This window comes from Pararge aegeria, chromosome 20 (assembly GCF_905163445.1).
Source record: "Pararge aegeria chromosome 20, ilParAegt1.1, whole genome shotgun sequence".
Taxonomy (NCBI): domain Eukaryota; kingdom Metazoa; phylum Arthropoda; class Insecta; order Lepidoptera; family Nymphalidae; genus Pararge; species Pararge aegeria.
In genome coordinates, this window is record NC_053199.1 from 5,604,867 (window position 1) to 5,610,983 (window position 6,117).

Here is a 6,117-nt window from a genome sequence, read left to right on the forward strand (position 1 = left end):
TGCATTGATTTTTTTTTTACTGCCTTTTAACTTCTCCTTCTACTTACTACTTATGCGTGAGTGGCGCTGTTTTCAGTAGCCCTGAGTGCTCCGTCAAATGTTACATTTATATGTTTATAATGTAAAATGATTAATTAAATTCAAATACTTACTTTACTTCCCTGACGAGCTCTGTAACAAAAAGCTCTATGTACCTACTATTGATTACGGAAGTATAAATGTTATTTAAATCCACTTGTAAAATATCTTGAAGATTGAAGGAATTTCATTCTCTGCTTTGCACATTTTTCTTATATTTTATACCTACAAATTTGCACTGGCAGCACCATTTTATTTAGTCCCCTTGAAAAAAAATCCTTCCTTAGTCGCTGCAATTCCAGAATATTCCAAATGTGTTTGTGTAGCCTTTTGGACAGTGTACCCCCATTTGTTATTACTATGGCAAGAAAACTCAAAGCTCCTTTTCATATTGTTCCTCATAGAAACATCACACCACCATTTTAGTTCCTCCGTTGGTTTGTCAAGGGGTTTATAATTGTTGGTTATTTGAAAGGGCACATGAGAATCCGATCAGATAATAACAGTTACGAGGAAGAATAATAAACAACCAGATTTTGCAGCAAAGTTAACGAATTTAATTTAAATTTTCACAATATCTAGTCCATAACAACGTAAGTCCACACTACTAACGTTAAACGTACTATTGTCATTGGCGTTGTCAGAATGTAAGTACGAAGATTCAAAAACCACCCCGTGTATATCCGCCGCATGTACAACGCACGGTGCGTTATTGTGCGAATTAAAAAGGGCATCGCAATCCGGCATCGGCAGCCGGCGGGCGGGTCACGACGCGCTCGGTGTGTGCGCGGCTTAATGACGCGCGCGCCTGTGTGCGCCCGTGCGTTGACGGGCTCAGTGTGCAACGGGACTTCTTAACGTTCACAAAACGCTGTTGTCTTTTAATAAGCAAATTGCAACGAAAGTGTATTGCTAGGTACTTCGAGCCAAAGAGGATATAAACACTTGCTTTACGATTTACATTTCTAAACGCCTCAAATCTTTCCACTCTTATAGCCGGGAACACTCTACACAGTATTATATTCTTGCATACCCCAAATATATTAAATGGTAACAGCCTAAACGGAAATTGAGATATTAATAACATCTGAAAATCAGAATTTTTATCACTGACTGACTAACATACAGGAAAAAATAACCCACATTTTTTATAGTAATGTAATTGAGACAAAGGTGTTAAGCATCTTGTTCCTGTAATTAGGATATTAAAAAATTACAATTATTTATTAGAAAATGTGGCTTAAAAGTCGTATATGTACGATCAAGATTATTGTTTTAAAATAATGAATCTGTGTTTATCTGTTGAATTAAACACGTAGCGTGGTGTTCGATCGGCACGATTGTTTCACGCCATCTTGCTCGGATTTCGCGCCCATTTGTTAGAGTTCCGTTCTCTCCGTGTACTCATAAACCATTCTACGGACTAGTATTTATCTTTCGAAAAATCATGCTCATCATCAACACATTAGTGGCTCCAGGGCAAGGGTCCCCTCTAGGAATAAGAAGGGTTTAGGCGGTTGTCCACCAAGCTGGCCTAATGCGGATTTGTAGACTTTACACGCATTTGAAAACATTTTTCTCAGCCCTGCAGGATATTTCCCTCCCTATTGCCCTCACGATATTTCCTTTGCCGTTAAAGCAAGTAGTGATATTTAATTGAAAAGTTAGAGGTTTGTGCTGGATATTAAATACGATTTAATTCGAATGATCTCGCCACTAGGCTATCAATTTAATTTATAAAAATCTAAGATTCCTAACAATATTGCAATAAATAAATAAATATACTACGACAATACACACATCGCCATCTAGTCCCAAAGTAAGCGTAGCTTGTGTTATGGTTACTAAGATAGCTGATGAATATTTTTATGAATATAATACACATAAATACTTATAATATACAGATAACCCAGACACTGAAAACATTTATGTTCATCGCACAAACATTTTTTTCCAGTTGCGGGAATCGAACCCACAGCCTTGGACGCAGAAAGCAGGGTCGCTGACCACTGCGCCAACCGGCTGTCCTGTAAAACAAATAAATTATTTGGCGTGCGCTGAGAAAATTGTTGTGATGCATAAAAGTTGTGTACCTTATCCCCGATACTGCGCTCACTGTCTGCTTAAAGCAAACTTTTGATAGAATCTCCTTATAACTGTGACACATTCGCAGATGACTGGAATAAATTACTACGCCGAGTACTCCAGTTCTCTTAAAGAATGTTACTGACTCCTCCAGTACCTTATTTTACTTAATTTTTCTATGTGATTATGTACAAACACCTATTTATTAATTTTTTGTACCCTAATTTTAAATAAGTAAATACATATTGTTCGTGTAGTTCACAAGTATAATGACAATAATAATTAAATTGTTAATTAGTGTAAGTGGATTTGTCCGTAACCAATTAAAAAAAAAAAAAAAAAACCAAACGAATTAGTTTAGCCATCCAAAGGGGCAATGGTGCCAGCATCTTAGGAACTGTATGTACCTCGCTGCGGTGGTTTCAGAGACGTTTTAGATTTTGTTTAGTTTTACATAGTTAATGCTAGGGTAAAACAAATATATCAATTATATCATGTTAAAAAATCTCAAAATAAAAAATATATAGTATATATGTCGCCGCGGAGGCTGAGCGGACGTTTATTGAAGAACTTTATTAATTTAAACTCTCAACTTATTTTGTAACCTAAAACCTCATTTAATCAAGCCAAATGGTTTGATGTTGGCTTTGGTAATGTTATTTAAATAACTCTTACACTTTGTGAGATAGTTCTAAGCTGTAACAGCAGATGGCAATATCAGCGATAAAATACTCTTAATGAATTTTGTCTGATTACCATTCAGATCTAACCTAAATTTTATCATCATTTTATTAAGGTTTTTTAATGTAATTTAATTGCCAATAACTTACTTGTAATAAATAAGTAAGATTATAGTTTTGTAAGAACTTGTAGCTTCGTTTCAATAGATGGCGGCGCTAGTTGTGAAATGTTAATAACTCCATGGAAAGATTTTGCTGTTTGACTGGCAGCAAAATCTGGGTTAAATACTTCTTTAATTTAAAATGATGTTTCGATGTAATTTGTAATTAGTTTAATTTTAGAATAAGTACGACCAATAGGAGTTGATCACGTTGAGGCTAGTTTTGGAGAAGACGTTGTGCGCAGTGGCGGACCCGGTCATGGTGACATTATTATTGAAGAAATGTGCAAGCGTGATAGACGCAATAGAATAATTATAATAATTCTAAGAAACAAATAAGTTGTATTTTGGTTTACAATTTATGAATAATTATTATCTATTTGCATTTAATCTCTTTTGCTTTGAACTAAATTTTAATATCAACGAACAGTGTAACCGGCAGAACGGGTGACCCAAGTTAGGTCAGCGGTTTAGCATCTTTTTTAAAAGACATCTTTTTATATATTATATGTATATATTTAAGTAATGAAATATTTATTTTATGGTTATATCTATATATGCGCCACCTAACTATTTTCTGTACCTGTTTTTTATGTTCGTCATTGGTTGCCTGGAAGAAATCGCTATGAAGCGATAAGGCCGCCAAATTGTAAGTAGGTATACGGTTTTGTTATACTTTTCTTTTTTTTTCTATGTACTTTTTGTGGCTTGCAATAAAAGTATATTAATTAATTATAGTACTTACAAAAATCCTCGGGAAAACTAACGGTTTTTACAAATCCAAAATTTGTAAAAACCGTAACTACACGACACAGGGAATCCTAGTGTGGAAATCACAGACTTTATCTGTATTCTTTGGCTTACTTTTTATGTGTTTGTTTGAAATAAATAATGCGGACGAAGTCGCGGGAGTAGCGCGGTCGCGCTAGTCCTTACTAATATAATAAATGCGAGAATTTGTTTGTTAGTTTGTATGCTTGCCTTACCTTACACCTTGCTTGAGTTACATTGAACATAAGCTATAATTAGGTATATGTATATACTTATCATATTTTTTATTTCAGTAAATTCAAATTCAAAATTCATTTATTTCAAGTAGGCCTAATATAAGCACTTTTGAAACGTCAAGTCAGTCTGTTTGTAGTGACTCTACCACCGGTTCAGAAGGCAGATTGCTCTTTTCCAACATCAAGAATTTATATTTTAAGTACATTTTAACATTAATTTTTCTATCTTGTGAGAGATGAAAGCGGAGCCGTTCTTCCAAGCAACCTTGTCATTAAGAAATTCATCAATTTTATAGTAACCTCGCTGTAATAAATGTTTCAACATATTCTTTAAACTTATAAATTGGTAGTTCCAAAATCACCTAAGGAATCATATTCTCACAGGATATGTGTCAAAACGCGAGTAAACGGCTAGTTTTTTACAAACAACAATTATAAAGGTGCGGAACCCTCATCAAGTAAAATGTGATATCAACTTCGGTTTTCATTTATAGGTAGGTAATTTTATAATCGCGATGGTTTGTTCGTGACTCGACTTAGAGCAGAAGCGTCGTTTAATGCATTTATTGGAGTTCTTAAATGGCTTTAGAAATAAAAACGACTACCTTATTCCTGCGGTTTTACTCGGATTAATAAACATATACCTATAAACCCAGGTTGAACATAATATATTATATGAACAAGGTTATGTACTTTAAAAGGGGGCATTAAGGTATTAATAATAATACTCGTTGTTTTATAGTAAGGTATAATATATCGGTGAAAATTGATATTTAAACTCTAAACTACCCGTTTTCACTAAACACGGACAAGACAAGTCAAAGAAGATTCCTAAGCATACAGTGACCTTTCACCAATCGTTTTGTAACAACTGGCAACTCTCATTTAAACCTAACTTGTCTATGGTTCCATGAGGTGTGGTATTTTGTGATTATATTATCATGTTTTTACTTTTCTTAAGTATGGATTTAAGGTTTAAAAAAAAACGAATTTATATTATTTTGGCCAGAAGAAAGAAGAAAGGAAGCCGAATTCTCGAAGAAGGTTCGCATTATCATCATATCAACTGACTGACGTCCACAGCAGTGGCATGCATAGAGGTTATACCGTATACACAGGGTATACAGATGATATAAAATGAAAAAAATCTCCAGTCACGAGTTATAAAAAAACTTAAAGATTGTAAAAGTTATAAAAAGCCTACCCTTAAGTAAATTTATAACTCGTACTGGAGATTCTGTTATTTTACATCATCTGCATACCCTGTGCATACACCCACGCATAGGTCTTTAGTAGGGAGACCCAATGGGACCTTCTTACTCCAATGTCCATCGGCTGTCCAAGTATGTATATATGTATGTATGGTACAAGTATGTGTCCTGCCGCCCATTGCCACTTCAGCTTCGCGACTCGTAAAGCTGTGTTGGTTACTCTAGTACTTCTATTGATCTCCTCATTTCTACTACTAGCACAGCTCTCTCGATCACTCGCCGAATTACCCTGAGTCTACTTATGAGGCCAATTGTAAACGACCACGTTTCAGATCCGCTAGTCATCACTGGCAACACGCACTGATCGCAGATTTTTAAGCGCCAAGAGTATATTGTGTAAAAGAAATACCAACGGGAAATTATCAGAGGTTGTACCTACCTATACAGACGAAATAGCAGGTAGGCATTAAATAAAACAAATTGCTTCAAATATGTACATACATATTTTGATGTTATAGCACTTTGGTACAGATAGTCATAGCTGTGTAGTGACCTGGTCAAAGATGCTCTGCGATGCATATTCGTCGGCAATCTCTTTTGTTGAGATGTGAAATTTCCCGAACTTCGAAGTTGATGAGAAAATAGGTGTTGTCTACGACTTCACAATTACAGTTATTTTACAAATCCCGCTAAAAATCCCGTTTTTCCGGGACGAAAATCCTGTGCTACTTTTTTTTTTGTAATATACAAAATAATATGTAATGTGCGTTTTTAGTTTAAGCAATTAAAATAACACTTTGCTTTAACGGTGATGGAAAACTTCATGAGGAAAACTGCATGCCTAGGACTTCAAGTCGATGGTCAAAGTCGAGAAATCGAAGTCTTAAAAACCCCG